This window comes from Rhinopithecus roxellana, chromosome 8, assembly GCF_007565055.1.
Source record: "Rhinopithecus roxellana isolate Shanxi Qingling chromosome 8, ASM756505v1, whole genome shotgun sequence".
In the NCBI taxonomy this organism is placed as follows: domain Eukaryota; kingdom Metazoa; phylum Chordata; class Mammalia; order Primates; family Cercopithecidae; genus Rhinopithecus; species Rhinopithecus roxellana.
The window spans coordinates 32,846,728-32,856,866 of record NC_044556.1 but is presented as its reverse complement, the minus strand read 5'-3'; the positions used below and the strand labels follow the sequence as shown (position 1 = coordinate 32,856,866).

The following is a 10,139-nucleotide window of genomic DNA, read 5'->3' as shown; positions in this document are numbered from 1 at the left end:
CCCCAGCAGAATGTACAGGGCTCTGTGAGCCTGGGCGCTCACAGGAACTCTGAACACTGGCATTTGGCTTTGACACATCGACCTCTGAAAGCCAGGTTAACATGAACGTACCATCGGCAATGGCACTGCTCTGACCACTGCCAGGGCCTGAGCCCCTGAGCCTGAGGATGGGAGTCTGGACTGTGGCTCTCCCCCAGGGCGGATGGCAGCCTAGGACTCAGATCTTTCCCCATGCTCCCTGCTCACTCTTTCATCAGGCTTCTTCCAACAGCACTGAGGTCCTTATCTTAATACAGCTAGAGACTTCCTCTCCAGGGGCCAAGTGATCTCTATGCATCCCCACACCACCATGCCCTTCCCTCTTATTCCCCAGGAACAAACGAGTCTTATCATGCGAGGGTCTCCCCTCTTGTGCCCTTTGCCCAGAAAGCTCTCGAGTGAAGGACGGGCATGACTTGGTCTTCCCTGAACTGAGCTTGAAATAGTCGTTGCCCTCGAGGTAGTCTCCACCCACCAACCCTTCCCACCACGTAGTTTCTGCTGTGCCCACACACCACCTGGCAGTCACATCCACCCCCACAACAGTGCCGGGTTTCAGCCCCGGTGACAACAAGAGAAGTCAGGCTTTGCAGAAATGTGGTGTTTATTGGGAACCATCTGCCTGCACATCTCATCTATGTGCGTGTGTGTTTGGTCACATTGAGGTCCGTGGCCAGTGATGCAATCAGACAGCCTTTGCCAGCCCCACATGGTTATTGGCCCTGTCAAAGATGCTGTAATACTCCCGGATGAAGACATCCCCCAGGATCCACTGCTGGGAACTATAGTCACCCTGGAAACCATTGGTTCAGAAGCCCTGGTCCTGGGGTAAGGCAAGGCGGAGATGACGCTGGTCCCAATCCCATTTGCTGTGCCTAAAGATAGGCATTTATACCCCACCCACAACTCCTTCTCCTCTGTGACTTCATTTTATCCTTGAAATGACCTTCCCAGATAAACAAGTATTGGATTCATGTCTCAACAGATGAAGAAATTGAGATTCAAAAAATAAAATGACGGCCGGGCGCGGTGGCTCAAGCCTGTAATCCCAGCACTTTGGGAGGCCGAGACGGGCGGATCACGAGGTCAGGAGATCGAGACCATCCTGGCTAACACGGTGAAACCCCGTCTCTACTAAAAAATACCAAAAACTAGCCGGGTGAGGTGGCGGGCGCCTGTAGTCCCAGCTACTCGGGAGGCTGAGGCAGGAGAATGGCGTGAACCCGGGAGGCGGAGCTTGTAGTGAGCTGAGATCCGGCCACTGCACTCCAGCCTGGGCGACAGAGCGAGACTCTGTCTCAAAAAAAAAAAAATAAAATAAAATAAAATAAAATGACATAATGCAGGATCACTGGGTAGGGTCCTGGCATCCTGAGTCCTGTTCCCTGCACTGGACCCCACTCCCTATCACTCGTCCTCCCCAGCCCCTGCCTCCTGCTCTCAGCACCTACTGCCCTGATGACCAGCCAGAGCAGGCCTGGGGGTGGAGGTCAGTGGTCAGTGGGGCCAAGGGCCGGGCCCCACAAAGCCCAGGCTGCCTAAGCGAACCCTGCACAGAGCTCTAGGCGCTGGGGCTTAGAAGCTTGAGCACAGAGGGAGGTTCCCATGGGGAGCTGTGGCCCTGCCTACCCCACCCTCCCTGACACCTTGGCGCACCGCCCCTGCTGTTCCCCATTTTTCCCAGGATGAGGCTGAAGTGGCCACAAATGAGGCCCCAGGACAACATGGCCCACTCAGAAGGGCCGGTTGGTTCAAACGCATGCCCCTCCATTCTCTGTGGAGTCCACACCACTTCTTATCACCACCACCACTGCCTCACCAGGGCCCAACTGGGGGGTGGGGGAGGCAGCTGGTGAAGAAGAAGGGAGAGGAGGAGCCCGGGCTTCCCCTCTGAGACTCATACCTGGCTGGTGTAGGCGGAGGGTGGCAGGGGGTACTTCCTGCCGTGGATCTCGAAGACAACCGTGGACATGCTGCTCAGGCGCCTGCAGTCGATGTCAAACTAAAGAACCAAGGGAGGTCCTCTTAGAAGCGGCGAGGGTGGAAGCTGACTGGAAGAGGCCCAGAACCCCTCCTGCCATCCCATGATCCATGGGGCAGGGACGGGGCCCTGCCTACACCTAGGACCACAGGGAGGCTCTCAGGGTGAGGCCCGGTCCCGAGACATGATTCTCAAAAGAGCCACAGCAGTCATGAACCCAGGGACAGACCCAAGCTTGGGACCCAGGGGGCTTGCCTCTGTGTCTCCGCGTCTAGGCCCAGCCAGAGCTCACAGGGATGCTGGGAGCACTTGGCTGTTGAGAAGAGAGGGACAGGCTTGGGGTGGAGGAGGAAGAAGGGGCACAGCACAGGCCAGCGCGTCAGGGAGGGCACCCCTCCCAGAGGAACAGGAGGTCAGACGGCAGCCACTCCAGGAGGCATGGGGGCTCCCACAGCAATAGAGCCCAAGCCAAAGGCCCCAGCAGAGGCCTCCAGAGAAACCCCAGCCTCAGCTGGGAAACGGGCTCCCTCACCACCCCTGCATCTTCTCGTTTGTGTGAAGGGGCCTCTACTTCAAGAGAACCTTGTAGGGTGGTGGGGCTTGGCCTCACCTCGTCGTACTGGCCCGCGGTGGCTCCAATGGCCTGCTGGATGTTGAGGAGGTCACTGCCCGGCCCCACCAGCAGGAAGATGCCGGTATCCAGGATGGCCTGACAGCCACCGTCACAGGCCACCACCACGCCATCGATGGTGACACTGCCGAGGGTATGCAGGACGGCCTCATCCAGCCCTCCCTCCCCAGGTCCTTCCTACCCTCCCCTGCCAGGATCCAAAGTAGGAAAGGAAGGCCCCCAGCCCTCCCCTTCCTGGAGGCCCCAGTACTTTCTGAGCCCAGAGAAAATATCTAAAACCATTTTCTTCCAATTCAGTGGCTAAATTGAAGACATCCCACTTTCCATGGGGCAGAAACTTCAATAAAACAACAAATTCACCCACATTAAGGGGTAGAACAAGTACTGTACTCATTGCCTGAGATCTGGTTTCAAGTTTTTGATCTGCCATTTACTTGCTGTGTGTCTCCAGCAAGTTACCCAACCTTTGTGTACTCAGGCTTCCCATCTACAAAATGGGTACACTAATAACCCCTTCCTTGACTTCTCAAGGGGTGGTCCTGAGGTTCAAACTCGATGTCAGTCCATTATAAAGTGGGGTTAATAGTAGCACCCACCTCATGGGGTCTCAGTGAGGAATAAATGAGACAGTCATATAATCATTCAGCACAGTGTCTAGCAGGCGGTAGGTGCCCCAGAAAAGCAGCTGGTCTGTTCATAAAGTGCAGATGAATGTGTGGCACTAGCACCAACAAAGGTCACTGACCTTGGAAGTGTCTAGTTCAGATTCTCAGGGGTAGTCTTACGAGCTACTGTGCTGCAGTCCTCAGAGTGTGGTGGCCTGATGCCTGGGCCCTCACATGCCCACACCTGGATCAGCCTCTGGCTGAGGCCCACACAGGGTGGCCGCTCACCCTCCTGTCCACAGTGAACTGCCAGTATTCTTGCACAGTCACGGGTATCCAGTGCAGGGAGCCTGTGTAGTAGGACGGGTCAATGGCCCCCAGTGTGAGCAGGCTCCCCTGGTCATTCCTGAAACCAAGGTGCAGCATGCTGTTTCAGCGAGGCTCGGAAAAGCGGTGCCCAGCCCCACCCTGGGGCCAATGCCACTGAGACCCAGCCCACCCTCCTCCGCCCCACTCCACCCTCCTCCGCCCCACTCCACCCTCCTCCGCCCCACTCCACCCTCCTCCGCCCCACTCCACCCTCCTCCGCCCCACCCCTAACCCACGCTTCAGAGGAGGTCTCCAGTCTCCTCTGGCTCCTCCTCCGCTGGGCTTGCTCTGATGTCAGCGGCAGCATCCTTTCTTCTGAGCACTGCAGTCCCCAGCCCGACCCCAGAGGAAGTAACCCACCCTACAGGTCCTGGGACTGCCAGGCTGTGCCCCAGCCACCCTCGGGTGTGCCCAGCTGTCTCCCTATGCCCCTACTCCCTGTCATCTGCCACCCAGGGCTTTCTGCCTCCAGTAGGAAAGGAGATCTTCAACGAAATCTACACTTTGGATTGAAACTGCCACCCGAACCCAAATCCCCTCTGTTCCTCCTGGGGCCGTGTCTCACCCATGGCTGGGAAACATACACTGTACCCACTCACTTCCGGAGCACTGCCCTGGGCTCCTAGAACTCATCCAGCCCATCCCAGCTCCCGGCTCTGCTGCTCGCTTTCTCCCCAGACAACGCCCACTCCTCCCTCAGCAAAGCCTGCCCTGGCTGCGCTCAGCTGGGGCTTCTTCCCCTGTTATTCAGCCTCTGACATACCCAAATCTCCCCTGCAGCGCCCTTATCACAACTGTTTGATTATGATAACGTGTATAATGGTGTGGTGTCTGCCTCTCCTGCTAGAATGTTAACTGCCAGTTTGTCTTATCTGCTGATGTGTCCCCATCTCTGGCAGAGCCCCTGCACATAGTAAGGGCCCGGTAAATATCTACTGAGTGAATAAATGCATGAGTGAATACACTAATTAGCTCCCAACTGCCTTCCCCTGCCTCAGCCATCCAGCAGCTTCTCCTGGGGAGGGTCCATTTCTCTTCTCCCTGCCATCTCCCCTCTGTCTGAGCCAAGCTGCATCATCACAGGATGCAGGGAGGTAGAGTAGGAGGCACAGGGTTGGGTGCAGGAGCCCCAGGCTCCAGGCCTGGCTTGGCCACCACTACTCAGGGCGTTGGTCCCTCCCTAAGCCTCAGCTTCCTCCCTAGTGAAAGGAGTAGGTTGGACTCCTTTGGAGTCAGCTGTAAAAGTCTGTGCATCTCAATGACATCAGCAAATGGTTATTGAGGCCCTGCCACTTTTGGGAAAAAGAACTTGAAAGCCCCTGTGCAGAGGTGGGGTTGGGCTTTGTTTTTTGAATGCCAGAAAGGAAAGTCAAATTTTGGTCCAGTGAACTCTGGCTGCATAAATGACTATATCATGGGCCTTTGGACAAGAGGTTGGATGTGCCTGGAAAGGAGAAGGTTTGCTTGGATGCTGGCAACTACCCTTGAGTTGCAGCGTCCCCGAGGAGTGGACACTCTCCTCAGCTGGCAGTCCTTACAAGGACATCAAACTTACGCCCCAGCTGGGCACAGCTCCTACCTGCTCATGTAGACTGAGAACAGGTCTTGGGCCACCAGGTGCCTCTGCATCATGTTGTCAAACATGGGCACTGACTACTCAGAGGCAAGAGAGGGACAGGCTAGCCCCAGGATCCCGTCAGACTCAGAGTAGGTGAAGATGTCGCCAGGTTCCTGGGTGCTCAGGCCCACAGTCTGGTGGGGGTCCACAATGTTGGAGACCTGCAGGAGAATCATGTGGAGGCCCTGAACTTTCTGCCCAGAGGCCTGGGTGCCTCAAGGGGGAAGAAATGGAAGGAGGGGGAAGATATTGAAGAGGGTTCTTGACCTCCAGCCCTCACCTTGGCTCCCACCCCCAGCCACACTTGGCCTCATCCTCCCACAAGCCCTGCAACCACTACTGGAATCAGCCTCAGAAGCAGACCTGGGTCCTAAACTTAAATCCTGCCCGGGTGGGACATGGGCCACCCCTGCCAGGGCAAAAAGAAATCTGGACAGAGAGAGGTGGGGCATAAGCTAGGTGTGGGCCCCAAGTCCCGGCCCAAGTGGCCCCTGCCACATGCACCTCCCTGCCAGCTCTCCCCACTGTCAGAGCAGAGGCTGGGGACGGGCAGCAAAAATGACCTAGATAAGGAAATGAGAGCACAGAATAGAAAAAAGGCTGGTTGTTTACTGGCAAGAGTGACAGCTGAGGGAAAGACTAACTCCAGGAAAGAACAGGCACCAGGGGTGCTCCTGCCTGGGTCCTGGGTGGGAGGAAGAGCAAGCCGGTGACCGTGTCCTGGACAGCTGCAGAATAGCACCTGCTGTCTCCATACCTGCTGAGTCAGACTAAGACAGAGCTTCCCAGGGCCAGGAAGGCAGGTGCAAGGGTGCGAGGTTGGGATGGTGGTTGGGGGAAGGGGGAGGCAGTTCATGCACCCTGGGGGATGTTGTGTGAGGAAGGCCCCTGAGCTCAGACCCTCCTGGTGGTGGCCTTCAGAGCTGGCAGGCAGGAGCACTGCCTTTGCTGGGTCGGCTAGCCTCTTGTGGCAGTGACTGAGAGCAGGGAGACTGCCTCTATCACAGGCTCCGAGATTTCTTGAAGAGGAACAGCCGTGGTGAGGCAGGGGCAGAGGGACGCTTTCCACTTCGTTAGTGGAAAAGCTAGCAGAGCCACTCACATCCAGGTAGTTGGTCAGAGACGCGCTGGCCACCACCCCAGAGTTGGAGTGCTTCCGGCTGACCACATAAGGGTGATTCCTCAGGAAGTCTTCCAGAAGTCTGTGCTCCTTCAGGGTCCTCCTCAGCGACTTCCCTTTGTGCAGAGGAACCCTAAGGAGATGGGGAAGAATTCGTAAGGAGGGTGTGCATCTCCCTCAGGCTGCCCAGCCTCCCGGAAGTGGGCTCCATAAACCACTCCCTACACTCTGTTCCCAGCCAGCTTTCTGATCAATGGCCCACTGACCCCAGGCCAATGGCTTTCAAACTTTTTTTTAATCATAACTCAAAGTAAGAAATGTATTTTACATCAGTTCAAAAATCACTGCCTATCCTTACTAACTGCAATGCACTCTCATGTTTTCTATGGCTTTCTCTTTTTCTAATGCTGGTGGAGACCCATTAGAGGTATTTTGCAACTCACTAATGAGTTTTGAAACCCATGGTTTGAAAGGCACTCAGCACATTATCACTCATTCAGTCACCAAATTCTTGCTGTGCCAGACACTGCACAGGGCATGGGGCACACAATATTGGAAAGGACACCATCTCTGCCTGCCGGGAGCGCACTGTCTGCAGTAAAAAACGATGTCTCCCACATGCCGGCAAATTCTAAGACAATGATCCTGCCCTCTGCCAATCCCCCTTCTCCACTCTCTGGATAGCTTTTACCCTAAGATGAGTGGAAAATTCTCAAAGTGTTTCTCAGCACAGAGCCTGGTCTCATGGGGGTGTCCTGAGGGAGCCTGAGTTTTAGATGATGGAGGCAGACCAACAGTGGAGAGATCAAGAGAGGAAATGCAGAAGCTGGTTCTAGACCTGGCACTGCCCTATCTGTGTCAACTTGGGTGGCTCCCCAAAGCCCTCTGAGCTTCAGCTCCCTTAGGTTAACCCCTTCCTTTCCAGCCGTTCTCCTGGCCCTGCCTTTGACTAGCTCTGTGGCTTAAACTCTCTGGTCCTTAGTTTCCTCTCCTGTAGATAGGAGTAGAACTCGGTGATTCCCACGGTCCCGGTTACCTCTAAGAATCACGTGGTCCTCCTCTGCGAGACTGCTGAGACATGCTTTGGGAGCCATACAATGGCAGCAGTGTTAAGACTGGCAGAGAGAATGGATTTTCGCAGGCTGTTCACATCCCAAGTGCTGGGGGCGATAGCGCCCCTGGGACCTGGAGGAACTTTATTTTCAGGACTGCCACAAAGATTCCTGGTCAGTTGAAGGCACCTTGACCCCTTTTCAGGGATCCAGATTTCTCAGGGCAGGATCGGGGCTTCTCTGTGCTCAGGATTTGACCAGACTCAAACCTGAGCACCTGCAGATTAATGTGTGATGTCATGGCGAGAGTGCAAGTCCACCAGAGGCTGAGTCCTAGCTCCTCCATTACTAGTCATGCAGCCTCAGACAGCTCAGGGACCCTCCTTAGAAACCCTTCCTAAACAACAGTGTCTCCTCTATAAAATGCAAATGATAATATCTACTTAATCTATGAGGATTCGTGGCTTAGTGAAGTGCCTGGCACCTAGAAGCAAACTGCTCAATCAATGTCAGTTATTATTTTGGGAGGAGAACCTGGGATCTTCACCCACAAAGGACATAGTATAATAGAGAACTTTATTTTGTTTAAGAAATACATATATAGCTCTTACAGTGTGCACTGTTTGAAGCCTTTTTTAAATATTAACTCTCCTCACAACATCCCTATGAGATGGACACTACTATTATTCAAATTTTATGAACACAGGAGGAAACTGAGACACAGAGAGTTAAGTTAGTGATGCAGCTGGGGATCAAACCCCAGGCAGTTTCACTCCAGAGCCATGCCCTATTCCCCCAGTTGCCCATCTGGCTCCCTGTTCTTTTCACCACACTGTGAAGTGCTGGAGTATACAGAAGCAAAGGTCCCAGCATGCAAACGTAAGACTGACAGGGACCTGTTATCCTGGGAACTTGCAGCACTTCTCCCAAGACTCCCTGGGGGACCAATGGCTGGAAGACCAAGGACAGACCTCCCAGAGAGGACGATGAGATGCCCTTGCCCTCCCCTGGGCTCTGATGTTCACCTGGTGATGGCATTGACCTCAGAGAGAGCAAAGACTGCAAGGAGCACCACGAGGCACCTCATCCTGGGCCGCAGGCTGGCCACTGCTCCAGCCAGAGCCCACTCCACAGCCTTTATAGAGGGAGCCAGGTGTCCTGTGGCTGGAAGCCTAGATTTCAGAGATAGCTCCTGACTGTAGGTCACTCCACAAATACAGTGAGATGGCACTCAGGATACCCAAGACCCATGCTGATAAGGACCACTCACACTGAGTCAGGCCATTTGTGGCCCTTATCAGCATGGGTCTTAGGTATTCTGAGTGTTATCTCAGAATATCTGTATTCCAGGGACTTCAAAGTTCAAAGATACACATGCCTGGTCTTCAGGCTGAGAAATGTCAACACAGGCCTCTCTGACCTGCTCCCCACTTGCAGACGGGACTTCTCGAGCCAACACAGGGGAGGCACTGCCAGAAATGTGTTCCATGTTCCACCTTATGCTCTGTAAGAGGCCTGTTCCCTGCAGATCCCACTCCAGCCTTATCTGCTCTCCTCCCGCGATCTGACTCCACCGGAAGCTGGTAGCCTGCCCTATCCATGAATCTGCCCCCAGCCCATTTTTTCAGTGGCAGGGGGACTCAGTCTTCCCCCAAACTGGCATCTGTGGCAGAGAGGAATTGTTCATTCTGTCATCCCCGTGAGTGGAGCTTGTGGTTTAGAGCACAGAGCAGGTGTGGCCTCCAGTCCTACAGAGCACAGTCTAAGAGAGAAGACAAGCCCGAGGCACATGCACCCCTAGGGACATAGGCCCTGTTCCACAGTGGAAGGGTACTGAGGAGGGGAGGGGTAAATCGATGTCAGATCACACTGGCATTGGAAGAACGGGGCAGGGCTGAACCAGGAAGGCAGACAAGTGCCCCCGCATAGAAGAAGGGAAATATGGCAGTGATAGGGTAAGGAACAGCTTAGGTCAAGACTCAGCCTCTGAGTCCCATTGGAGTGTGCAGACAGAGCCCCTCAGAAGCACATGTGCAGGGGTATGTTGAGTAGAGACCCCTGGAGTCTAGGCCAGAGATTCTCTGAGGCTTGTAGCCAGAGAGAGAGTCAGGATAAGAAGGAAAACAAAGGTTGTGGCCATGAAGCTGATGGAGAAGATCATGTTCCAAGGACCAGGGGAGGCTAACGCTGGCAAATCAGGACTGTGTAAGGGTTAGGTGGGCAAAATAGGAAGGCAAGGGCTTCAGGTCCATGGGAGAGTGGGAGAGCACAATGTCAGCCACCCAATGCCTGGCAGGACAGATGTCCACGTGGAGAGGGAGGCCTGGTGGGGACGTAAGAAAGAGCAGGCAGGAGCAGCCAAAGAGGTTGGCATGTGGGAAGGGACAGGCTCTGGAGTTGCATACATTTGATTTGCAAGGGCCTCAGGAGGGAGACTTAGTAGGCCAGTCAACAGAACTGATGTTTCATAGCAGAATTAGGAATGCGGCGAGACCTGATCCCCGCCATGGCAATGCCTCCCACCCTGCCGCATCCCTTCACAAAACTGATTGCCAGGTCCCCAGAAGGCCAGGACACTGCCACTCCCCATGCCCTGGGAAGTGGCCACAAACACATCCAGCTGTCTTGTGGCACCCACCCTCCCCAGATGCCAGAAGCAGAGATCAAAGTCAATGCTAAATAGCATAGCTTGCTTCCGGATTTCTTCCCTGAGGAGGCCGCCCT

General features: G+C 54.7%; 1 pseudogene; it reads right to left on the bottom strand.

Annotated features, from left to right (window-relative positions):
- Positions 1–724: 724 nt before the first annotated feature.
- Positions 725–8,502, bottom strand: LOC104680341 (annotated as a pseudogene).
- Positions 8,503–10,139: the final 1,637 nt, after the last annotated feature.